The sequence below is a fragment of the Marmota flaviventris genome, chromosome 8 (assembly GCF_047511675.1).
Source record: "Marmota flaviventris isolate mMarFla1 chromosome 8, mMarFla1.hap1, whole genome shotgun sequence".
NCBI lineage: Eukaryota > Metazoa > Chordata > Mammalia > Rodentia > Sciuridae > Marmota > Marmota flaviventris.
The window spans coordinates 44,318,685-44,346,151 of NC_092505.1; the positions used below are offsets into that span (position 1 = coordinate 44,318,685).

Here is a 27,467-nt window from a genome sequence, read left to right on the forward strand (position 1 = left end):
GCAAATGTCACTGAACACTTCTAATCATCATGTGCCTCATGTTCATATGACATTAATGGTTTTACCATCAATGATGCTCTAGGAACCCCCCAGCACACACACACCATGTGGTAAACAGGGAGAGATCTGTCATCCTTAACTGACACAAGGAACCCAAGACACAAGGAGCAGTGTCTTTTGTTATGAAGAACCTGCACAACTCCATGACATGGGGAGGAACACAACCAGTTGATTTTGATAATCCACTGTCAGTCCCAAGAGTCTATTAAATGCAGTATACAGTTATCCCATTGAATTATGAAAAGGACTCTGGGAAAAGACTTTCTCTCTCTCTCTCTCTCTCTCTCTCTCTCTCTCTCTCTCTCTCTCCTCTCCCTCTCTCTCTCTCTCCTCTCCCTCTCTCTCTCTCCTCCCCCCTTTCTCTCACTCTCTCTTTCTCTTCCTCCCATCCTCTCTCCTCTCTCTCTCTCCTCCCCCACCCTCTCTCTCCTCTCTCTCTCCCTCTCTTTCTCTCCCCTCCCCCACCTACCCTTCTCTCTCTTTCTCTTCCTCTCTCTCCCTCCACATACTAGGAAATTGAGAAAGGTCCAGCAACTTGTCTGTGGTCATAAAACTAGAAATCAATGGAGCCAGGACTTGACTGCTGAGTGAACTTAGGTTCAAAGCCCATGTTCCAGGTCAAGTATTTCTCCTACCTCAATGCTACAGTTGAGGAAATGGATTTAGAGATGTTAATGAACCAAGATTGTGGAGGTAATAAATCATAGAGAAGGGGTTCAAATTGGAGTCACCTTACTTTAAATCTCAAGGACATAAAGATCTCAGAAAAAAATAGAAAAAAAAGTAACAAGTGAACTTCAGTTCAATATAAAGCAAATATAAAGCAGTTCTCTTAGGCAAAATATACTCAAATCCCTATTTATCAAAATGATCAACTCTAACATATTCCAACTCAACAAATGCATTTAAGTTTGTTTCCCTTCTATAAACAGGTACTACATGCAGTCTCTATATGGGTTCCACATAAAATACTCACATGGATCATCTTTTATTTCTTGTTGCTGCCTTTGTATCTTAATTTTAAAAAAGTATTCCTCTTTCCATTATACAAGGGAAAATTAAATTAGTGGCTTATACAACATCCACAGCTAATAGTGGCAGGGCAGATCCTGAAATCGATTCTGACAGATCTGGACTCCAGGAGCTGCTGATGTTGCAAAGCTCACAGGAATGTGGAGTTTCATCAGAAAGAATATGGAAGCCAGACAGAAAAGGTGTGATCCCCTGTTCACATGAATGCAGTGTGTGGGCTGGAGGTGGGTGGGGGGACTGGCAGTTCTACTCAAGGACCTTGAAAAAATTTAGTGGAGCTGGGGAGGTGGGAGAAGGACAGAGAAAAACTATTCAAATCATCAATATGATGGAAGTTTATTGATATAAATGTAGATTTAGCAAAATTAGATTTCCTCAATCAAAAAAGAACAGGCTGAGAGGGTATAGAGCAATGTTTGGCAGAATGGAACTATGCATTTAATCAACACATCTCAGAAAAACAGAACTATCCCAGCCTTCCCTTACCCCAAAGTTTGCAAAGTTAATTTGAGAGCAAACAAAAGGAAGTTCTACTTTGCATACTAGATAGCAAATTTAATTAGCATGAGAGGTAGTCAGTAACTGGCCAGTGGTGCAGATGCTCACAAGTTTCATAAAGGATTATTTAAATCTGAGTCTCTCATTAACTCCATATGGGTTTATTAAAGATACGTGGGACCTTCAGAGTCACCCAATCTAACCTACTACCTCATAAAATATCTGGCATCCACTTGGTCACCTCCATTCCAGGGCACAGCATAGCAGTTTTGATAGCTCTACCTGTCAAAAAGTGCTTCCTTAGGTCTCAGCAAAACCTACCACCTTATTATATCCATCTAAATCAACTTCTGTATTTGAGGTTCCACTCAACAAATATGAAGAGTCTTCATTTTTACAGCCTTTCAGGTATTCACCTTAAACTTGTACTCTTATTCGTCGAAGGCAATGTCATGAACAGAAATCAGAATTACCCAGTGGTTGTTGAGGGGGACTTCCAAAAGAAGAGTATTATGTGGCCTTTCTAGATTTAGGAGGCTAAAGGAACAAGTGTTGAACTGGGATTCTAGAGACCTAAGTTGTTCTGGGACTTAATGAAGTCCGTGTAAAAATGTTGGCCATTAATTAGCAAATGTATCTTACAGATCAAGGATTTCACATTTCTGGGCCACCATTCTGACAACTGTTAAATAAAAGAGTTGAAAAAATCAGTCCATGATTTGTTCTGCCCATGATTCTCTGACTTGGATTTTGCTAGGCAGTGGTGGGCTGAGACCCAGATTCACTTCTTCTGACATCCCCTGGAATATGTCCTCCCTGGAAAGAAGCTGTACCAATCACTTTAGATGAATGCACACCATCAGTGGAAATGTCCTTGACCATGATGACTGGTCACTGACTCGCCCCCATCATTTCCTATGAACACAGGTTTATCTAAAGATAGGACAGATTTCATCAGAATTTTTCATTTGTTCAGCTAATCTGCTTGCTAATAGCCAGAGAAAGATTAATAAGTAGAAACCAATCAATAAATAGAATAGTCAGAAATTTAGTTTTCGATCTTGAAACCAATCCACTGGACAAGGGCCATTCCCCAGATGTGTGGAGGGACAGTGGCCTTGTTCTTGTCTCTACACGAATGTGATTTACATAAGCAAAGGTGTTTTCTGTCTATGGAAACCCCATAAAGAATCATGAAACATGGGAGGGGCCGCAGGCACTTGTGTAGAAGGAGGTAAACTGGGCAAGGGAGACCACGTCATTGGCTCAAGGCTCCCAAGGTCTCCTAACTGGTAGATACCACCTCTAAGACTGAGTTGGCTCTCTAGGGTTCCAGGGCTGTGAGAAATCTAACCTCATAATTTATGAAGCAGCTACTACACACCAGGCTCTGTGCCAAACTCTTCTATACATGTGATTCCCTTTAATCTGTGTCAGAAGCTCGGGGGCGGTGGGGGGGCGGGGGCTGGAGTAGTGGCTCAGTGGTAGAGCACTTGCCTAGCATGTGTGAGGCACTGGGTTCGATTCTCATCACTGTATATAAATAAATAAAATAAAGTTCCATTGCCAAATAAAAAACATTAAAAAAAAAAAGAAGAAGAAGAAGAATCTCTGTCAGGGGCAGGGGATTTCACCATCTTGTAAAGGATTTTATTATTAACACCCCATTTTGTGGGGGAGGATGTCCTTTTTTAATTTTTTTATTTGTTAACATCCCCATTTTTTTAATAGTGCTCTCAACCTTTCTGTGCCTTTATGTTTTCTTTTTTTTAAATTTGTTCTAATTAGTATACATGACAGTAGAATGTATTTTGACACATTGTACATAAATGGAGCACAATTTCTCATTCCTCTGGCTGTACATGGTGCAGAGTCACACAGGTAGTGTAGTCATACATGTATATAAGGTAATGATATCTGTTTCATTCCACTGTCATTCTAACCCCACACCCCCTCCTCTCCCCCGACTCCCCTCTGCCCAATCCAATGTTCCTTCATTCTTCCCTACCCCCCTCCCCATTATGGATCAGCATGTGTTTATCAGAGAAAACATCTGGACTTTGGTTTTGGGAATTGGCTTATTTCGCTTAGCATGATATCCTCTAGCTCCATCCATTTACCTGAAATGCTATGATTTCATTTTTCTTTAAGTAAAATATTTCATTTTTCTTTAAGCTGAGTAATATTTTATTTTATATATGTACCACATTTTTTTTATCCATTCATCCGTTGAAGGACATCTAGGTTGGTTCCATAGTTTAGTTATTGAAATGTCACCATTTTAAAGATGAAGAAATGAAAGCTCAGAGAAAAATTGACTTGACCAAAGTAAAAAAAAAAGACTTGGAAATAGCAGAGCTGACCTTTGAGCCCAGGTAACCTGATGTCAAGTTGGATGTTCTTCCCAAGAGAGCACAGATGCCTCAGTTTAGCATCTTACAAACCTAAAATAAAATTGAGCCTAATCCCTTCAAAAACACAAAGTAAAATTTGAGGAATAATTTCCTAATGCCCATCCTTTTTGCCATTCAAAGCCTTCAGAAAGAATTAAACTATGAAGTCTCCGCTTACAAAAGTAACACTGAATGAAGATCGTAAAGGATTCCACTGACCATGCAACAATGACAAGGACAATTTGTAAATTTCACGGGAATTGTGAAAGCTTTGCAGAAGACATGATTTTCCTAAACTTCCTGTGTCCCTAGAGAATGGTTAGTTTGAGTTTTAGAGAACGAAAGACCAAAGTAGACCTGCAGAGAACAGCTTCCAAGAAGGAGCACCCACCTGTCTGGTGGGGTGCCTGGGGCCCTTCACCTCTAGTTTCTGGACCTCTACGTTTCTCTCCCTTTCCACCTCCCCTTCACCCCAGCTTTGCAAAGACAAAGAACACACTACTAGCCCTCAAGTCAAGGGACATTGCTTCTGGCCAACGTTCTGACAGTCGCCGACGATAACTGGATAAGCTCCTCTTCACTTGGATTTCCCTGTGTGTAAAATAGTAGGGATGGCAAAGATGACACCTAGGACCCCTTCCCCTTGGACACAATCTCTTCCTCCCTTCCATTCCCATTCCCTCCTCTCTTGCACCCAGCCCCAGTGAGGGTGCTGCAGCCCAGAGCAGCCTGGGGGACTCCCCGCCACTGCCACTGCAGCCCTTCCACCGCAGCTGCAGGGCCACAGCTGCCTCGCCCTGCACTGCTGACCTCTCCCATTTACCTATGCAGATGAGGCGATGCTTGAATAAGGTCCGCCAAAAGAACAAAGGCCCTCCTTCCTCACATTCTTTTTAGACTTCAAGTGTCCTAAACCAAGGAGTAACCAAGAAAGGGCTCCCTATCCAACCCCCTCCTCCTTAGGGATTCACCCCCCACCCCACTGCATTTCACCTGCACACGCAGGGCTGAGTTTGGGCGAAGGATGATTGCTTTCCATTTTCAGTTTGGTTTTCCATGTCATAGTTCTGTTTGGCCTTCCTATGCAACACACACACACACACACACACACACACACACACACACACACTCATCATTCTGATAGATAAACACTGGTCACTGGATGCTCAGTAGTCTTGAGAAAGATGAGCTCGCATTGTTGTGGCTCCTCACAGACCACCTCTGGAGACTGGTGGGAGTCAGGCAAACTCTTGAAGTTCTGATTCTAAAACATGTTCTCCATGAGTCTTCCCTCACTTGTCCTTGCTCCGGCACCCCATTTGGAATTCTTGTGGCCTCTTCCATATCACTCATGTTTTATACATCTCAAAGGCACAGTTGACAGTAGGGCTTGGTCAGGATTGTTTGGAACACTGTCATCCAGGTAGACTTTGAACTTCTGGGGGCAAGGACGGTGACGTGACCATGTTAACAGACTTCACTGGCCTAGCTCAAGGCAAATACTAAATATGAACAGGTTTCAGTAATGGATTCAGTAATTCCTAGGGCCCACTAGGGTGCCAGACACTTTTCTTTCCTAGGTTCCTGCCTTGGAGAAGGTGCACAAGCTGTTTAAGAGTTAAATGGAAGCTTTATGATTCATTTGTTCCCACCCCAAGAAGATTTTTGCAGCTTCTGTTGACTTCTCCTGTTACCAAGCATAAAATAAACACCATCATTTCCCTTTTACCTATTTTCTAGGTCCCCTGGGTTGCACTCCCTTGCTGGGATTTTTTCTGATCCACCATTCTTTGAATGTATTTATTTGCATTCCCTCAACTATGCACCCCAATCAGATTAATTGGAGATTTATGGTTAACCTTATTTGAAGCTCAGATGCTGGAGCTCTCCTGTTTCCTGTCCCAACAAGTACTCCTTTATTTATGTCTTTATTAATTCATCAAATAACTCATTGGCAGTTCAGACAGTGGGGAATACAAACTTGAGAGTGTTCACTTCCCCAAATGCAAGGCGATCCTCCATCCTCGTCTAGCTAGGGAGGGAGACACACAGAGAAATAGTTACAACAACAATACCAGGCAAATGGCAATAAAAGCCCTAAAAGAGGAGACCAAACAATCCCATATTACATATACTCGGTGGGTAGAGGTTGCTGCCCTGGGAGGGAAGGTTCAGGAAAGATGTCACAGGGGAGCTGTCACTTGAAGTGGGCCTTAAAGAATGAAGTTGGATTTGCACTTGCTGGGCTAGAAGAATTGAGCAGGGAAAACATACAAGCAAAAACTGGAGATGGAAAAGTACAGGAGAAGGAAAGGGTGAGTAGTTCACCCAGGCTGTAGAGGAGACCGGGGAAGGGAGGCCAGTTGGGAGGTTATTGCAACTACCTGAGTGAGATGTGAGAGGGCAGAGGCAGTAAAAATGGAGGGAAGAAAGGGGCGTGAGAAATATTCAGAAATGCTGAAATTCTTCCAAATCTCCTTGACTAATTCTCTGCCTTATCTCATATACCTGTTTTCATTGTAGGCCTCGACTCGCTTTCCCTGCCCCCTCTTTGGAAGTTATCTTTTTATCTTCCTGGTGCATGACTTTCTGCCCAATTACTTGTCTTCAACCTATCAGAGCAGGTCAACCATGCAGCTCAGAAGTCTCACTGTCACACTTGACCTAGGTTGCCCCCGGGCACTGTCTCTGTCCTCAGCGCTCTTCATCTGCATCCCCAGAGAACAATCCAGGCTCTCACGTGCAAGTTTGCTCAGAAGGTGAAACCTGAACAAGGACTTTAGCACAGGATGGGGGAGGAAGAGGAGGAGGGATTGAGGCGGAGCCCTGGGCAGACTTCTCTTAGTCAATTCATCTGGCCTTAGCTTCACCGCATCACATTCTTCCAGGATGGCCAAGCAGGAGGGACAAAGACAACTGGAGCCTGGGCAAAGGAAGGGAAGTCAAGAGGAAGAAGGGGCTCCACTTGGACCCGGGGAACCAATCTAGCATTATAACCACCACCAGTCCTGGAAGTCACTGGCAAAAAAAAAAAAAAAATCAGAGCAGAGAAAATAAAAGCTGGCTCTGTCTCTACTGAGCAAAGGAACCTTGGGTCTCTTGCACTCTTTGGGTTTCAGTTGTACCTTTTATAAAACAGGGATTAGAAGGACATCTACCTTATCTACTTGCTGAGCTGTTTTTACAGCTAGAAAAAGGTAAGTGACTAGGAAAAGCATTAAAATGACAGGCTTGTTCTCATTAATTTCCAGTCTCATTCCCTAGGATAGGTAGACATGAAGAGAAGCAAGAGAGATGGAGGTGCCTGGAGAGCATAGGCTGTGGAGGCCCCAGTTTTCCACAACAAACTAGCATGATGGACTTTATGAGGCATCTACCCTAGTACCCTCATTTGACAGATGAGGAAGCCGAAGCCAAACTCCCAAGAGGGGATAAATGATCACCAGGTAAGGCAGAGAATAAGCCCAGGTTCTGAGGATCCCACAACAGTGTTCTTTCCACCCCACAACCCCAGCTTTCTAAACAGAAGTTGTTTAGGGTGGAGACCATGGCCCAGGGGCCGACTCACTTGGCTCCTGACTTACTAGTGAATAATTACATAATTGGAACTAAAGAAGCATTGGCATGGGGCTGGATCAGACACCATTTTTTAAAATCCTTGTGTTTAGTATCCTAGATAATCATTTCCAAAGATCCAGAGCATTAATATCCCAAAAGGAAAGTCTCAGTTTCAACTTTGGGGATTCCTGTCATTGTTCTCTCATTCTCAGGCATTATTTAGCTCCAGGACAAAAGAAAAGATGACTTCTCCTAGGAGCTAGGAGCGGGTAGCTGACACACAGGAAAGGCTTTTAAGTTGCCACCTCTCTGGCAAACATTTAGCATGCACCTCCCCTTATTTAATCTCCAAAAAATTCTGAGAGATTAATTATCTCAGTATTCTCATATTTCCAGGTTACTCGGGGAAAAAGCAAGTATGTTGGGTCAGAAACTAGTGCCTGATTGTGACTCTCAGGACCTCTCTAAATCATAGCAGTAAACTAGCATGACGGTTCATTATTTTTCATGGGGAACTGCAGCTTCTGCTCCAAATCTTTTTTAGAATGGGCCCCTCCACCTTCCGTAGGATCAGAACTGTTGAATGACATGACCCTTTCACCCATGAGAATCTATAAATGTAGAATCTCTTTGCTGCTTCCACTAGCTCATGTTTTGGTCTTCTGTGGCTTCATCATTGCCCAGAGGCTGAACTGTACCCCAGCCTTCAAAGTTTTAAAAAGTAGATAGGTGGCCAAGGGAACATACTATTAGATAACTCCAATCAAAGGAAGACAGTTGTGTCACAGGGAAAAGCAGAGATGTGTATCTGGAGACATAGAGGTAGGATAGTAGAAAAGGGAACATATCCACATAAGGAGAGGGTCCAAAGTGTCCTGGGCAGGCAGGGGAGGATGTTCTGGGTAAAGGAGATTGTAGGGTGAGAAGAAGCTGCAGTTCAGGCCAGCAAGAGTTTGGGGCAAGACCCTGAGGCTATGCCAGGCACTTGATTCTTCCCAGAGTTTTCTAGTCCTGGTTCATCCCAGATGGAGGTGGCACCCTTGCATGGCCTCTTAGAGCCTCAGTTTCCCCTTCTGTAGAATAGAAGCCATGAATATTGCCTCTAAGGGAACTTGTATAAGGTTGTTTCTGGGGGATTCAATAGCGAATGCTTTGCGCTCCTTCAGGTTAGGATGCAAAGGGAATGCAAATCACAGTTACTTATAATAGCAGAAAACTGTGGCTCTGAAAAGACACTGCTGCTGCAGCCAAGCACTCCCTCTGGAAATCCTGAAAACCTGCTGCCACCGGGCTGTGCCCAGATCCCAGCTGGAAGCAGGCTTATCTCTTCTCGCTCCTGGCACTCCTTCCGATCCTGCCAGGATGTTCCTCATACAACAAACACTAAGCTCCCTGCATAATTCCACCTACGGAGAAGGAAGCTCCGCACCCTTCTACCCTCCCCGTTCAGAGAATCAAGCTGAGTCCTAAACTCCCAGGTCGTGACAGACTCCTTTGGTATCATTAGCATCTCACCAGGTAGCACTGTCAAAGTGGAATCTTCAGAGCTGGGAATGACAAGGTTTGAGAGCTAATCCGAGGTCCCACAAATCTCCTAACATTGCCCTTCCTTGATGGAGCAGCCTCTTCCCTGCACCAAGCATGTGCAGGACTCAGTCAAGGACGGCTTGGACAGGGCAGGGCAATGTGACACCTGGCCCCAGAAGGAGAGATAGGGTCCTATTGTCAGCAGAATTTCTTTCTATAAGATAAAGGAAAAGACAACATTGGTTTCAATTTTTAAAATCTTTTTCTAAATGCAATTTGAACCATTTTTTCAAATGTAATCATTTATAAGACCTCATAGGTACAATTGGAGCCCACCCATTGTGGATCCCCTTAGGGATTTCAGAAGGATCCTAAAACAGTGCTTCTCAAACTTTAATGCATAGTGGACTGAGTTAAATGCAGGTTCCAATTTAGAGATCTAGGAGGAGACCTGAAACCTTGCATTTCTTATAAGTTCCTAGCTGATGTCTATGCCACTGATCCATGGACCAAATTTTTAGTAGCAAGGGTCTGGAGCTCTAAGAATTATAGTCTGCAAATCACTGGGTTTTAAGATAGGGAGACAGTGAGCCTGCCTCTTCCCAACCCCAGAGATAGTAAATCCAGGCTCTTGGATTAGATTCTGCTTCCCTGGGCTAAAGTCAGCCTCTACAATCAACTCCAAGTCAAGATCCTAGGATTACATCCTTCTTACCTCCTTCTGACTCTAAGTGTCTATCATCTCCACTGGCAGTCAGGAAAAATTCCTAAGAGTCCTGGCCATGAGGAAGAGCTGTGAGGCATAGGCTTCACTCCAACAGAAAAGTACAAAAGGTTCAGGTCAGCCTCCTCCCACCCCACCTTCCACTGAAATGCACAGAAGACCGACAGAGAGTAATCAGCCACTGCACTAACTGGCACTTGGAAAGGAGGCTCCGGTGTCAGCCACCTTCTCCCTGTCCTCTCCTAGCCCAAGCTGATGGAGGTCATTCCCCTCACACACCCTCTATCCTCCAGGCCCACCCCCTTTAGGGACTGAGATGCTCCCACTGAGGTTAAGAGTATTTTTAGCTATGCCATGTGGGCCCATGCTTAGCCAACCCTCTCTGGACATTAATCTTGGATTCCACAAATGCCAGTTCTCCTGATCCAGGAGGCCCAGAGGTGATGGGGAAATCTGAGTACATTGGAAAATGCAGTGCATGGCCTCTTGAGGATTTTGTCTGAAAGCACACAAAACAAAAAAAAAAAAAACAACAACAACAACAGAAACACTTAATGCTAAGAAAATGTTTCAACATTTACAGAATACTTCATATGGCCTTGCCTCATTTGGTCTTCCCAAGAAGCTTATGGGGAAGATAAGTCATAAACTCTTCTTAATTTTGTTTAGTGAAAAGTAACTTGGCAAGATGATATTGACAGCAAGTGGTCCACCTGGGTCTTCAATGTTCAGGTCCAAGTTCAGTGCCTTTTATTATCACCCCACTCTCTCCCCTGCCATGCAGCCACAACCTTTTGCTTCTTCCTCTGGCTTGGTCTTATTCTTGGTTAAACATTGCAAGGAGAAGTATCTACAGCACTTCATATTAAATGCACGGGGTCATAAACACTCTTAAGAAATGGAAGACTGGAAACAAGAAAGAATGAAACAGGTTGTATTGATCTTGATCCTGGCAAGAAGCAGAGGGCACACTCAATGGGAAGTGAGATAAACTAGATAATTTACAAAGGTGCAGGCACGGATAAGGAAAAACAAGAGATGGCAACACACACACCATGAGGCTTACAAGTGGGAGCTTTTACAGCCCTTGGCCTGAAAGCATAAAGGAACGTGGCCATTTCCAGAATCTGGAAAGTGCTGGTAAGCTTAAGAGAGGGCTGCCTAATCACAGCTATGGACTTCAGCAGAGGAAACAGCCACTGGACAACCTGCAGCCAGCAAAGAGGGAGCTAGGAGAAGAAATAAGCATACTTCTCCCCTATCCTACTTTATAATCACCTGCTTAGTGCTGGGTTGACTCTACCCAGGAGCCAGGAGACAAGTGAATCTACTGATATCCAAGGTCAGCCTCCTGGAGATCCTGGGGAAAAAATGGATGAGAATGGATTTGGAGGGTGAAACAGAGAACACCCAGTGCAGAGTGCTGCCTGTCAAACTAGCCAGTGAGGTGGGGAGGGGGAGGAGGTCCAGGATCTTAGGACATCGGACCTGTGGGGGATGGGTAAACCTGCCCTCCCAAAAGGCAGTCATTCCTGAGCTCAGCTGCAACTCTCTGGGCCCTGAACCTCAAGGGAGCCCAAGAAAAACCAGACCAACAACTCCTGAGAAACTCTATGAGCCGTACAAGCAGGGTTTCAGTATTTGGTTAAAATCCCAGTTCCACCATTCTGCCCAATTACAGGAACTGCCCTTTTATAATTCATTTAATCATTCAGAATTTCTTTGTTATTGTCAGTAATTCGAGAATAATAATGACAATAAAATAATAGCTTCTCACTGCCTCTCTCAGGATAGACTGACAACACATGTACAGCAAATGCCACTTAGGGAAACTATATATGAATGTCATGGAGTCCAAACAGTGTGAACCACGTAAGCTGCATCTGTTCTCTGTAGAACAAAGCCCAGCACATCTAGATTTGTAAAAGGCTGAAGCCAGAGAAGCCCTAGAGTGATCTAATCAATCTACTCTCATATAAGAAGAAGAAAGTGAGGAAGAGGTCCTGCAGGTACTGGAAAAGCTGGGATCACACAGGTCTCTTCCCAAACCTCTTCCTACAGTACCAAAGCACCTGCACTTGCTAGTGACAGGACCTACCCAAGTGGGAATCAAATGAGATGAAGAACAAGGTAGTGTTTTTGTCCCCTGTCATCTGTAATTAGCAATCTTTCTCCCACAAACCTGTTAAGTGGTCAAAAATCCCATCATTAATGATGTCTTCAAGGACATGGTAAACTGTGAATATTTTATGAAGACAAGGCATACAAATACCTGAGAACACACTAGCAGGTGTAGTCAGTCATCAGAATAACTAATGATAAATATCGCTGGTTAAGAACAGAATCCTCTGTACATAGGACATGGGATAGGTAAGCTTTGGCAAACAGGTGGCAGGAAAGACTGAAGCTTGACAAGTTGCCTGTAAAGAAAGAAAAGTTCTACTGTAGGCTCTACAGGTATGGAGCTTATCCAAACCCCAATGAGATAAAGGAGGAAACGCCAACCCAGAGAAGTAATGGGCTTGCTGAAGCCTCCCTGAGTTGGTGATACTGGGCTCAGATCTCAAAGCTCTTCTATAGCAGCCAGACTTTGGAAGGCAAGCTTCAGCAGACATTTTCAAATGGCGACACCAAAACATGTCTTATGTGTTACAAAGAGATCATGTGCCACATTGCAGATTTTAAACTGAAAGTCAAAACCTTGACTCTTAGTGAAGTTCTTCAGCTTCCAGACTGGACCAGGTCACACTCTACCAAGCTCATTCCATTCAGCCTCTTTATATTTCCCATCACTTCATCTGCTTCTCTGCTCTGCTGAATTCAATTATTCTTCCATATGTTCACTCAACAAATAGTCACTGAAGACCTACTGTGCGTATCACTAGGAAGACAGTGATGACACCCTGCAGTCCCAGAGCTGAGCATCTAGAGGGGTTGGTGCAAGCTACCACACTTCACTGAAAGAAATGTATGATAAAACATTGCCTCAATCTAGAGTCTTTGCTTACCAAAGTCACTAGCATCTTTGCACAAATAGCTAACTAAATCATGGAGGGTGGTGAAACTCTCTGGGACAAATTTCCAACATAAGTTACTTAACTTCCCTGAGCTCTTTATTTGTTTCCTTTGGGTTACAGCAATAATTATAGTGTCTACGAAACTTCTCCAAGAATTAGATACGGCAATATATGTCAAGCCCTGAGAACAAAGCCTGGCATGGCAAGTACTCAATAAAAAGTCACTGTCATTACAGGCAAACTGAGACCAAGGAGGAATACAACTCACATAATGCCATTCACCTTGTTAGAAGCAAATCCAGGGTTAGAACCTGGATGTCCTAACACCAGACCAGTGTTCATTTCATTACATCTGCTGCCTTCCCACCAGGGAATCTGTAATGTGAATTTGGCCTTTTCCTATGGAATGACTAACAAAGTAGAAGATTTGAGATTGTATTTTCATGCAAGCTTTTTCATTTGGGTCACTAGAAAGGTTATATTTCTTCAATTCCAGTAACTCCATTGCTACCAACTAATAATCTGCCTTGCTCAGGAAACTGAAGGCTCTAGGCATCTCCTATGGCCAGTGTTCAGGGTCAAGCCTTTTCTCCTATTCTTATCTCACTGAATCATCGCACACTGCAGCCCAACTCTTCATGATTACTTCCCCATCTCACCTTTCTTTACTTAGATTGAGCACTGTTTTCACAATCTAATCAGAGTTTGCAAACTGGTATCAATTCTAAGTCCCTTATGTGAAGGTCTGGGGCCCTACGATGCGTCACAGACCCACCCAATTCACTGTCAGCATGGTGGAAACTAATACTAGAACTTGGTCTCACACCAAAGGCATATTTAACAGCCCACTGAAAACTCACAGCCTACGTCCTAACCACTTACTGATTCCATTGAGTTACACAGAGTTTGAGAATCTAAAGTGGGTGCAACTTTAGAAATGAATCGATCTGATCTTTCTTTGTGTAGGGGTACCAGAGTCTTAGACTGGAAACCATAATAAAGAGTGACATAGAATAGAAGTTCAAATTTTGGACTCTATAGTCAAACTTCTTGGGATCAAACCTGGATTCTCCCAAATCTCCTCCGCCAGGTTGCTTCATATCTCAGATTCCTCTTCTGCAAAAGGGGTTAAGGTCCTTGCCTTATGGGATTGTTATGAGAATTGAATGCCTTATAAAATGCTTTAAACATGCCAGGCACATGACAAGTACTATGTTTGTAAAGTTAATAAACTAAGATGACAGGAGCTGAATCTCAGTTATATACCACCCAACTCCCCACCCTACCCTGGGCATTTGCAGCGTAGATTATAGTCTCCCTTTCTTTCCCAACCCTGGTGAAAGCCCTCCTTGCTGAGAGAGTTAAGCCTGGAAATACCACTCTGTACTGCACTCTGATGTCCAAGCAGCCCTCTGGCAGTGCCAGTGAAGAACATGATTACTGGCTGAATCAAGAATCTCAGCAGCTTTCATTTTGGTTTTGACCACCATCTTTGCAGGAGTATCCTAAAGATCTTGGAAACAGAGTTCATCACAGAGCCTCTGAGATTCTGTCAGACATCTCTGCACTGAACAGTTGCTGGCCACTCTACCTCTCACCCTCCCTCCCAGCCTTTCTGATCCACCTTGCGTGTGATCTCCTGAGGGTGGCTGGTGACTCAGAGCATCCTCTCTTTGGTTCCACCCAGATATTCTCCTTCAGACTCTGATTCCATTAAAAGAACTCTATGATTCATTTGGTTCCGCTTTCTTGGTGTTTTGGGAGTGGGGAGACAAGAATGAATAAGAAAAGGTATAAATTGAATGGGGACAAAAGGATTTAATTCAGAGGGTGCACTGTACCCTGAAAATGAGGAAAGAGTGTTATTCACCTCATGACATGAGTCTTGAGTGACAGGAAAGCTCTCTAGACACCTGTGGAGCCTCATCAGAGTGGAAACTTTATTCTCTGCTTGCTATGCCCTTGGCACTAAAGTGGGGAATGGAAGGACAAGTGCTACTTGATTCTCCCTCCCTTCTGCGCCCCCAGCTTTGGCCCTCATCACCTATTACCCAGGTAATACTCCAGGCTCTGAGCCCACCCCCTCACCTTCCATGTTCCTGGAAACCCATCCAGTACTGGCAGCTGAATGACCATTCCAAAAGCCAGCTTTTGATTATGTCACTGTCGGGTTCAAACATTCCCTGTCCCACTGTACCTTCCAGGACAAAGTCAACCTCTTCACTAGTCCTCAAGTCCCTCTGGGCTTAATTCTCATGATTAAGCAAAATTACACTGTGTTTTCCCACTCCAATCTATCCTTCTTTATCTTCCAATAAGAATATCTCGCCTCCAAAACTCCATAGAAAGCATGGGCTCTAGAAACCAGGTGCTCTGGTTGGTGTTAGGAAAGTTATTTGACCTCTCAGAGATTCACCTTTCTTCTTCTACAAAAATGATGCTATCTTAGAGGTAGGATTTCCTTGAAGATTATATATTAAGGAATAGCACACTATCTTGAACATTTTAGGAGCCAAATAAAAGTGAGTTTTAATCTAACCATCAAAATAATAATGATGTTGACAACACTTCTATCTCTGTCATCCCTTCCACAAAGCCTTCTCTGACCTCCCATCAGCCCTGTTTCTTCTTCTTCTGAAATCTCCTTGTATTTGTGGCCATCCCCATATTCTACATGGTTTTACAGTGACTTGCCCACTTATCTTTCTCCTTAGAAGTAAGAACTATGACTGACCCACCTCTGAACCCTTTGCCTCATCTAAAAATAATGAGTAGTAGCTTCTCAGGAATGTTGTATTTTGTTTGAAGTTTCCTCTGGATCCTACAGGTAGGGCCAGAGAATTCAAGTGCTATGGAGGACTGGGGCCCATCTCCAGAAATGAGATAGAGCTGCTCACTGTGGAACCTCTCTGCCGACATGGACCCAAACTCAACTTGAGCCAGCAGAGGGACAAATTGGTCAGCTTTGTGAACTTTGGCATTGTGCCCCATCACCCTACTTCCCCAAACTGGACTAGTTATGTTCTTGTTCACCAGGAAGAACAAAGACAAGAGAGTCTAAGAGAGAAAGTACATGTATCATCGAGAATCTTCTTGGGAGATGGGAGAAGGGAGGAGGGGGAAAGAAGACTAGAGAAGGAAAAATGGGAGTGGAAGGGGAAAGATCTGTAGCTTATGCTCTTCAGGGTTTAAAGGGAGAACATTGCCTGAGACATGATGTCGATTAGGGGACTTTTCCCACTGGTTTCACAGAGCTCCATAGTTGGTGAGCATGAATTCATAAAGTCCTAGCTTTCTGATTCATCTGATCCAAAACCTTGGTCAACAGGCGCACAGTTGTCTCTGCCCCAAGATGACCTCATTTGAAATTCCCCATGTTACCATCTGGGCCAAAGCTAACGCCTGGCCACAGAACTCAGCTGCTCTGGGGTGTAGGTCACAGAAGCCCTCCTCTCTGAAGACAGGCTGGGCCTGCCCCACACCTCCCAGGGGTCTAGATCTGAAAAGAGCCCCAGGGGTCATTTAGTCTAGTCTAACCCTGGCCTAGAGAGAAGAGGTCACACCACCAGGCAGTGAAGGAGCCAGGCCTGCAAGGCAGCACTTTGGCTCTGAGTCCCCTGCACTTTCCACTACCCCAAGATGCCCACTGGTTGTTCAATCCAAGGACATAACCCATGGAGAAATAAAGTTGTGAAATGCTTCCACTTGAAGCCCAGGCCTGGCTAAAGGCCCGGATGCGTCTCTCCCAACCCTCCTAACCTAGTCTTAGCTCAGCCACTTCCATCCTACTGGCTTGTGTTAACCCTTCTTGTCCACTCATCCAAGGCAGCTTTCCACTGAGCAGCCCTTACAACAACTGTGCTGGATGCCTCCTCTGGCAGGACCTTTCCATTGAGCAATCGCCTTGTGCAAACTGACTCTTTCTTGCCCTTCACAATTACTCTGCAAAACAGTAACCCAGCTGTTTATTTTGATTTCAAGCTCAAGGTTGAAGAGCTAGCTTTGTATTTTTTTCCCCTTCCCTGGAGGAAGTCACTAGCAACCGCAGGGATTTCTGATTGTTGACTCTCAACTACTAGCCTGATATACCCCTGTCTTCTTCTAGTTCAGTCTGTGCCAGGTGACACGTACTGGGAAGGAAAGAGCTATCCCTCCAGAAGGTAGATGCTCCCCAAACTGAGACTTGGCATTCACTCTACCTTCCCTCCTAACACCCATCCCCAAGGTCTCCAACCAAGGCCACCATCACATCTGCCAGTCTGCACCATCATCTCCCATGTTTGTTCTGCAGTTTTATAATTCATAAAGTATTTTAACCTCCCTTGTTGAATGTGATGTCTAAGACCTCCCTGAAGGCTAGGCAGGACAGATGTGCACATTAGATCGGCGAATTATTATATGTATTTATGCTTATATCTAGAACTGACTTGACCAAGATTACACAGCCAGAAAGCAGTATACTCTACCTCTGACTCCAAGCTCAGTGCTCCTCTTTTTTCTACTGGCTATTTCCTTTATTATCACCTGCCATCCAGCTAATAGGAGCTTTCTAGAACACTATTCTTCTCAAAGTACTCTCCTATTCAGGTATCTTCAACATCTCCCAAATTCCCACAGGATAAAATTCCAATGATTCAGCTGTCCTCCATAGTGTGACTTCAAAGTGCCTCTCTGACCATTTCCACTCTTTTCAGCCTGGTAGGGTCTTACGCATTTTTTAAACATCTGGACCTTTATCCTGTTGTTGTTCTCTGCCTCAACACAGGTTTATCCTCAATATGCTGCTTTATTAAGAACTACATTCTGTTAGAACACCCCTGGGTACCCCCAGATCACAGTTAACTCTCCGTTCCAAAATCCCACAGCTTGTATCAACCATATTGCTGCCCTGTCTGGACCAAGAGAGCAAACATTCATCAGATAGGATAAAGTCTGCCTTTACTGGCCAGATCCCATCAGCCCAAGCCTAGACTTTGCTGCTAGAAAGAGGTTGGTTGCATGTACCTTCTGATGCTGGTGATCTATCAAATATCAGGTTCAATAAGAGTTTGATATAGAACTTCCCTTCTCAGGATTAGATCACTAAAGAAGAAAAAATGTTGAATCAAAAGCCTAAAAATTGTGTTCCATCATTAAAGTATTAAATATACTGTCTTTATCAAGTTCAGAGTGAAAAAGCCTCATTTTCATCTCTGATTCCTCAAGACTCATCCCAAGTACTATGGGTCACCAACGGTGACCTTAGCCATTTTGCTTGGGAATCTTAGTCTTCTTGATTAGAAAATGTTGATGTGTCCCTGCTTACCCCAGCTCACTGGATAATAGGTATGAAAGTGCTTTGTAAGTACAAAATGCTAGTTCTATATGAGAGATGATTAATTTCCAAAGCTAAGGCCACCCCTCTGCCACCACTGACTACTTTGCCCCTTCATTTCTTATTAAAATGCAAGAGATCATTACGATCTGTAGAGAGCAAATGCTTTTTTTTTTTTTTTTTTTTTTTTGTACCTATGCTGTTGACGGATGGCCTTCTGATGCTGGAAATGTCCCATGATCCTTGGACTATAATTAGGATTGGTTAAACTGGCAGAGAGAGGCTAAAAACAGCCAGCACAGCCATCACTAACCTTTTGGTTTCTCATTTCAGGAACCAGTTTCAAGATAAAACCTTTTCCCTTTAAAGAGAGTACATTTGTGCAGCTCTTCATGATAGACTTTCAGGAAAGGGAATTTCACATTGCAAGATTGGGCAGTTTGTCTTTCCTGAGTTTGCTCAGCCCCAGCGCTTAGTCCTGGAACATTTGTTCCAGACTGGAATTTGAGCCTTGAAGTTTAGCCAAGTTGGGTGGACTTCCTGGTGCCTCCACTGCTGGCCTGAGGCTCAATGCCCTGCCCTGGGACAAATGTCTATGACTTCAAATGGGGTAGAGTCTTAGAGAACAGCAAGAGGGTTGGGAGGGAGGGAGAAGTCTGCAGATGAGGGATACCCAGGATCTTGCTCCTGAGTCCATACCATTGAGAATTTACATACCCATATTGGTTTTGTTTATTTATTACTTTTAATTGAAAAATTAAATTTGTATGTATTATGACTTGTGATATTATGATGTACGTATACATTGTGGCATGATGGAATTAAGCTAATTAACATACACATTGCCTAATCATTTTATTCATGACAAAAACAGTAAAAAACGACTCTCATAGCAATTATCAAGAATAGGATATATCATTATTAACTATCAGCACCGTGATGTGCAATGGGATTCTTGAATTGATTTCTCCCAAATGAAATTCTGTATCCTTTAACTAAAGTTTCTCCAACACCCTACAGCCTCTGGAAATGACCATTCTACTCTGTTTCCATGAGTTCATCTCTTAGACATTCCACACATAAGTGCCACATTTTCACTTGAAGTACCCTTGGGTGGCAGATTTCCCATGGCCTGGCAGGCCGCAGTGAATCATCCACCTAACCTGTCCCCTCCCCTAACACATTTGCAACCTTGCTTCATTTGCTACCCTCACCTCCTCTAAAGCAGCCAAGATATTTTAAAACCTTTGTTTTGATCTTCTTTGCATATCAGTTACACTATTTCTGAGTGTGTTTATTTTTATTTTTTTTTCCGGTGGTGAGCACATTGCTTTCAACCCTCTGCTCACACGTTTCCACTTCCTCTCCCTTTCCTGCATGCTTCTGTGGCCCCCAGGCGTGTGGCTCAGAGCAGGCTGGATGGTTCTCATGGGTCAGTGGCCTTTGATGGAGCCAGGTGAGGCAGGCTCCCTCACCATTAGTATTCCATCACTCCTGACATCTGCAGAGGCAAGATGGAATTTCAGTTATGCTTCCTTTGCCCCATCTGCCAAGGAAATATCTCTGATTCCCAGTCTAAGTCAGGGAGTGGGGGGAGGGGGGAACGTGTGGATTTTGCTGATACTGACCTTGCAAAAACCATCACCCTCTTGGGGTTAGATTTAACTTTTCCAAAGCTCTTACAACTCTATCTTTTCAGGACACTAACCAACTTAAGAATGCTTTCTATCAGTTAGCAAACTAATTTATATATTAAGGATAAGCTTAAGACCAGGATCTGGGATCAACATGTTGGAGATACAAGGATGATTAATATACACTGCTTTCAAGAATCAATGATTGAGATTTGTGGGATGATTTATACTTTTATGATAGGAACCTGTGAAATGTGTGTGATAGGATTTGTGAAGAGTCCAAGCTAAGCCCTGCTGGTGAGTCAGAACCTACATCTAAATCCAAACGTTTCCCAATGTTTTTCATATCATGTTATACGTAAAGAGTAATGTTGTTTGTACAGCATACTGGCCAAATGACAAGGCTGCTCTTGCCTGGTGGCAAACCTACCCACTATTTTTGGCTGTACCAAGCACTTCTTGGCCATTCCAAGGATTAAGACGACTTAGATAGCTTTGGTTTAAAAGATTAGGACAAGTCCTCATCTAACCAGCAGCAGTGTTCTAGAGAGGGAAGAACAGATAAGAAGCTGGATGTCAAAGTCAGATCATGGGATTGAGGTAGAGACTCCACCATTTTCCAACTGTGTGTTGGGAGCCACCAAAGCATCGCTTTTTCTGTCTTTGAAATGGAAATAAAACTATTCTTAACCTCCATAGGATTCAATAGAGTAATGCACCTCAGCACACTCAGAACTCAATAAATGTTAGCTATTCTATGGCTAATATTAGACAGGAAATTAAAGGTTATCTGGTCCAATCTGTTAATTTGAAGGAAAAGGAAACTTTGACTTGATCAGTGTCATCCAGCTATTTAATAGCTGAGCTGAGATCAGAATCCAAGTCCTTTGATTTCAATGCTATGCTCATTCTATGTTACAAGCATTAAAATTCCAAGTATTTAGGGTGATTCTCCATCCCTGAATATATTTTGAAGATAAGGTTATTGCTATTTGTTTTAAATTAGTTTACAATGACCTGGCCTTAAAATACTGGCTTAAATGAGATGACAGCTCTATTTACCTCATACTTCAGCCTCCTAGGCTTCAGAAGGCAAGACATTGGGAACAATGGCTGCACATCTGGCATCCCAGATGCCAGAGGCACCAGCTCACCCATTCAGAAGCTCCCTTTCATATAGAAGCACACTGAATCTCTGGTTCACTCAGAGCCACACATCATATGCAATACGAAAATGAATTTGGATCTCAGATTTGATGTTGCTGCTCCTTCCAAAGAGCTCAAAAAAGAGACAGGATTTATTGTTAACCTACACTGAATACCCAAACCATAAGCATGCTGATGTACCTGCAGTTAATCACTCATTTAAATGTGCTTTCTTCCTTTTCTTTTTTTCTCCCTCCAGCCACAAAGGATTGAAGCAACTTATAGAAAATACAATAAAGAATAGTGAAGAGTACATAAAAATGAACACCAATCCAATATTTTAAAAATAGACCATAGGATATACAGGCTTATGCTGACCAATGTGGTAGCCTCCAGGTGGGAGTCTACTTAAATTTAAATTAAATTAAATGGATTATGGAATTAAAATTCAGCCACATTTCAAGTTCTTAGTGGCCACATGTGACTAGTGGTTACTTATTGAACATTGCAAATACAGGACATCATCATGCTTGTAGAAAGTCCTATCAGGCCATGCTGTCTAGACAGACAATTAGGCCATACGATCTTACACGTTTACAATAAATCAGTAAAAAAATTGGCTCTGAGCTTCATGTTGGCAAAGCCAAAGATAAAAATAAAAATCAGTGTGTCATTATCAATTCCTCAAGGGAAGCAAAGCTTTCCTGGCACTTAAATCTAAAAGAATTCCCCATATAGGGCTTGATAGAGAAGGTCATTCAGTGACACAGCAAAGAATGTCTTCAGAAATGTAGCAACGATTTCAAAGAATTTTGTATTGACTTACTATGAAAGTTAAGGGTATTATCACTAAAATTCAACTTACTGAAACCACTTCTCTGGTGAGAGAGTGGGAAACTTACTTATAGCAAGGGATACTACTAAAATTGATCAAGTGAACTTGCTCTAAGGGAATAATGTTTGTAATGAGGCCTGAATGACAAGAGGAAGCAGCCACTATGGAGCTGGAAGACCATTCAAACAGAAGAAAAAGATCCTCAGATTGCAAATTATCTGACAAGTGTGAGACAGAGAAAGGACGATGAACACTATGGATGAGGCAGAGTAGAGGGAGATGATGCTGGATGGGTCATCAGGGCTAGATCATACAGGGCTTTAATACTTCATGGTTAGAGGATCCAGTACAGAAGTGACACAATTTCTGGGTTTATAAAAATCAGTCTGGCTGCTCTGTGAAAAGCTGACTATGGGGGTGGGGATAGCAAAAGTGGAGACAGGAAGAACATGATGGTAGATTGGGATAAGATAGTGACCATTGGAGATGGTCCATAAGTCTAAATTGACAGGTATTTAAGACATAAAGTCAATTTGTCTTGAAAAATGATTAAACACAAGATTTGAGGGAAATCAAGAAAATTAGAACAATTCTTAGTTATTTGCCTTACACAAACAGTTAGGAGGCTGGATACCACGTACTGTGATAGAGAAAACTCAGGGAGGAGGAATTGAAATTGAGGAAGGAGTATGTCAATAGTTGGACTGGGTCATGGTTTGTTTGAAATGCCTTTTACAATTACAAGTAGAGTTATCAAGTCTGGCACTCTAGGGGGATGTCAGCTAAAGATAGAGATTTGGAGTTATCTGTAGATGGATGGACAGCACTTTAAAACCACAGGACTCAGTCGGTTCATCTGGTAGAGTACAGACTGGAGAGGAGACCCGAGGAGCATTCCAAAAGTCAAGGTGGAGGAAGAAGAACTGAACAGAAGACCAAAAATTAAGAGCAAACCAGGTTAAGCATGGAATCACAGAAGCCTGGAGAAGAAAGTGTTTAAAGAAGTATGAAAAATCAACCACATTAAATTATGTTGAGTCATCTGGTCAGTCGAGTACATTCTGACTGTTTAAGTGGAGTGAGAATTGGAGTGAGAATGGGAACTGAAGAAGAAAGAACAGGAATTGTAGATTTTAATTTATTTTTGTACTGGGGATTGAACTCAGGGATACTCAACCACTGAGCCACATCCCCAGTCCTATTTTGTATTTTACTTAGAGACAGGGTCTCATTGAGTTGCTAAGCACCTTGCTTTTGCAAAGGCTGGCTTTGAACTCGCAATCCTCCTGCCTCAGCCTTCCAAGATCTTATTTTTAAAAGCTTTCTGTGAAGGCATCAAAAAAAAAAAAAAAAAAAAAAAAGACAGGGTGGTAGCTCTGGTGACATGTCAGATTGAGGAAAAGTTGCTATTTTTTTAATGGTTGTTATCAAGGCATTTTTGAATGCTAACGGGACAGATACAACAGAACAGAACAAGAGAAACTGTTGTTGCAGAAGAGAGATCCAGAAAAGTAGATAGGATCCAGAAGACAAACAGAAGGGCTGACCTTAGGAGCCTGAGACGCCCTGCTCTGTAATAAGAGGGGCCAGTGTAAGTGCCTAAACAGATGTGCATGGATTAAGGAGTTGGTGGTGGGGAGATGAAATAATTCTTCTTTGATACTAAGAAAGAAATATCAGCATCCTGAGGAAGAAATAAGGTACAGCAGGTGGAAATTTAAGGAGGGAGCCAAAGATGTGAACAAACTGATTAAGAGACTGAGATAAGAATTTTCTAGAAGTGTTATAGGCTCCCCTGGTAGGGTCTATTAGAGGTTTGTGATTACAAATTCAAAGTAAGCTGATAAGCATGGTCTGCAAAGTTCTTAACATTCTGCTGCTTAAGTGCAAGCAAAGGAAGAGTGAGAGCCATCACATGTGGCCAGGACTGGGGTTTTGCCAGGTACTGTAAAGCGGAAAGCTTCAGGGGCACTTTGAGTATTGGAGAGAGCGGTTATGGTAGAGGAGAGGGAGCTAGGGTTCAATTGGAGGTTAAGCTGGCCAAACACACAACTTCACTGGGCTGCACACACATCCAAACTATCTACCCAGAACCATCAGTGCGCCAAGCATCTCCTTCTGTCCACAGGGGAGCTCATTACTGAGTCTGCCTGGTTCCTGCCACATCTAGAGACCCCCTTCAGGATTACATAGCCAATTAGAAACAGAGTATCAGGCACAAAGTAGGTGGATGAGTTGCTTCTGAGCACATACCCTCTGCATCCAAGTCTAACACATTACTTAGACCTAGGTGGCAGCGTGACTGGCAGGAAAGTTCCCCAGACATGCAGAGAGGAGGCCTGGGCTTTGGTCATTTTCTGTGGCATTTAGCAGATGGGAAGGTTCTCTCACCCCATGAGCCTCTGTTCCCTTTCATCGAAACTTTGGCCGGCCTAAATTACAGCTTGTTACACAGATCTGATGTGATGGGGAATGGAAAACCATTTTCAAGTGTAAGGCATTATGGAAAAGTGAAAAATGACATTATTATTAAGACTGTAAGGTAAATGTAAATGTAAGGCATTTACCCATGTGAGATTTTGATTTCAAATGTCAGCAAATATAGGTCACTATGGCTTGTAACCAATTTGCCTTAAAATTAGAAAATGATGAAATGCTTACAATGACAGACGGTGCGTTTCAAAACAGAGGCAATGAGAAGCAACGTTCTCTTGTTTGTGCAACATCCTCTGAACCTGAACCCGAGGCTCTCACAGGCCCAGTTATCAGACCCACACAGCACAGGGTAGTCTCTAATCACCGCAATCCCAAGGGAGTAACTTTACTTTGGATGACCCCCTCATTGTCTCTGCAAAGTGGGACCAACTGTGCCACCTCCTACTCAATTTACAAGGATATCAAGAAAATTAGATTTTTTTAAAAAGAGAACAACAACTAAAAAGTATACTTGGTTACTCTGAAAAGAAGTATAAAAGTGAAGTGTCACTATTATTAAGCATAAGGCTATCCTCCCCACCCCTGTTATGTCTCAGGGCTATGGTGTGAGCTATGTGACAGGCTATTTTTAAATCCCCATCTCTGGAAACATATGGTCCTACACAGTGCCAAAGAGAGAAAAATGACCTGCTTCTGTTTGTTTGCTGGTTTGTTTTGATCTCACGGAACTTTGTCCATGTTCCTGATAAAGACGATCTTTTTTATTCTAAATTTTTAAGACGAATGTTGAAAATATTCTACATTGTCTGAAACAAACTATGTCAATACAGCTTGCTTTAGCAAAGATGGTTTCCATCCTAAGGCAACAGTGCATTTGAGATCATCTCCTGTTTTCTCTGTGTCAATTAAGACATTTCAAAAATTATAGGATGATTCCATTTTTTCATTATTCTTTCTTTGGTTCAGTGGTAATTTTATTGGTTTAGTGGCAACATTTTTAGATCATATATATATATATATATATATATATATATATATATATTTTTTTTTTTTTTTTTTTTTTTTTTAAACAAATACTGGACCATTTACTTCATGAGATAAAATAGGTTTCCTTGCTTTCCTGTTACCTAAAAAAAAGAAAAGTTGCCTTAGGATTTTCCTGGTTGTTCATAATCATTATGTCTTTTGTTTTATGTTTTATTAATATCAGCTGCTATTAACTGAAGCCTTTTCCTGTTCTAAATATATGGTACATCTTATACACATTTCCTATAGTCTGTCCTTTTTAACTGACATAACTTTGCTCCTCCCTTGGCTACTTGGCAAGACTGTTCTGAATCTGGTCAACCTTCCCACTCACTGGATTTCATTTTTGACATCAATTCCCTGGAAAGATATCCAACTGGTCGGCTGGGAAGGAAAAAATATGAAAACACTTATTTCACAGGTTTCATGGGACCTGACTTTTGTACAAGAGCAATATATTCCCCAGTTAAAATACATATCAACCCTTTCTTTTCACCAAAATGGGGAAGCACTTCCTGTAGTACTAGTGAGTGCCTTCATCAGACAGATTCAAGGAGAAGGCAGACGAGTACTGCTTCTGGGGACGTTAGAGCATAAATTCTTAAATTATCCACTTGTTTGACCAAGTGGTCTTTATGGTCCTGTCCAGCTCTGATAATCTCTGATTCTACAGATCACCCAGCAACTACCCATCCTTTCTGGTCAGTAGACAAATGGTGTGAGAATATTTTGAGTTTTCAAAATGTTTTCCAATGTCATATTAAGAAGCTCCTTACTTTTTTGACTTTAGTTGTCCATTGTAATGCAAGTCCCAAAGTTTAGTCACCAAGAAGAGGAGAAACAGTTAACGATATAACTTACCCCACAGTTAAAATCATCTACTTGTTTGTGATTCTCCATTTCCGTTGGTCTGGTCTAGAGCCTCATCATCCCCAGCCTGGATTTCTACAGAGCCCTCTTCACATCTCTCAACACCAGTCTCTCCTTTATCTATTAGTCCACCCTGATTGTCATTTCAACATCACCTACCATTGGCCTGAAAACTGTTCTGACGCTCCCTTGCCTGTAACTCTTTGAAATTTCAAATACATAGCTCCAGCCCAACTGGGAGCTCTAATTCCAAGTAGATTGGTCTACCCAAAGTCTACCTAGAAAATCCTGCACTGGTTGACTCGGTTGTGCCATACCAAAGAGACCTTCTCCACCCTCTCTGTCCACTTCATCACCTCCTCCAGGAGGCAACTCTACCCTCTCTATTCTGTTAATCATTTCAGCCTCTCTATTCTCAGAGTCTTCAGTCATCATCTCATAGTAAATATCTCACACTCTTGAGATTATATATATCCATCTTGTTTGAATGTGACTCGGTTTCCCAACTCTGGGTAGCAAATCCTGGAGGGTTCATCTCTTTTGAAACCTCTTAGCATGGTACTGAGCACATAAATGCAGTGGCACTCCTTTGCAGTCATGGAGGTTACAAAGTTCTACATTTCCTCCACCCAGTATTCCCAACAACTAGGCGACATCTATAAGGCAGATAATGAAGAGAATCTCTGGGTGAGAATCAGGTTTAAAGAGCATGTTATGGCTGCAAGTGCAACAGCTTTTCTAGTTCAATGCTCTCCTAACAATTATTAAATGAGTAAATAAAAGAACAGATCGCATAGTTCAAAGCTCTGCAGATAGTCCAAGAGCAGGGCCATGTATTTTGGCAATTATGTGGATGTAGGTCTATCTCTAATGCAGTAGATTCTTTTTTGTTAGTTCATGTCCTCTGGATTCTGGTTGTGTTCTGCTAATGCAAAGAGATTCCAGTGAGAACCAAGCATGCTTTAGAAGGGGTGTGTATGGTCACCTAGATGCAGATCAGCAACCTCAGATGTTTCTCTGGGAAACCTCTGGATCTTTAGGCTTCTGTGGCCAAACCAGACAGAGGGTACAGTCTGGAGGTGGCTTTAGGCACCATCAGTCCTCAGTGCTCTTCACTTCTTTAATTACTAAATCCACCCAATCACATTTAAATAAATTATAAAAGACTTTGAAAATGTGTTTCCTTTCCTCTAGAAATTACCTCTGAATTTTCTAGTAAAAACGTCTGCCAGTTTTGTTCAGCCAAGTTCCTTTCTACCCTCTTCTTTGACAATGAAAGCAGCTTTGGTGCCAACACTCAGATCTGGCAGGTGTTTGATGACACATGTTCTGTGATAAATGTTTATTATATAAGTTCATTCAAGCTAGCTATCACAGCTTTTAAGGCACCATTGACA

At 42.6% G+C, this 27,467-nt stretch overlaps 2 long non-coding RNA genes across 3 annotated transcripts in view; one reads left to right on the forward strand and one right to left on the reverse strand.

The window, feature by feature from the left end:
• LOC139706707 (uncharacterized) overlaps nucleotides 1-27,467 on the forward strand; it is a 204,775-nt gene that overhangs the window by 171,660 nt on the left and 5,648 nt on the right. The gene's annotated exons all lie outside the window — the stretch shown is intronic.
• Nucleotides 4,422-10,030, reverse strand: LOC139706706 (uncharacterized). The gene is made up of 3 exons (XR_011708322.1): nucleotides 9,784-10,030; nucleotides 9,057-9,282; nucleotides 4,422-6,015 (listed from the first exon to the last, which is right to left on the reverse strand). It is a non-coding gene; the product is annotated as an uncharacterized lncRNA (long non-coding RNA).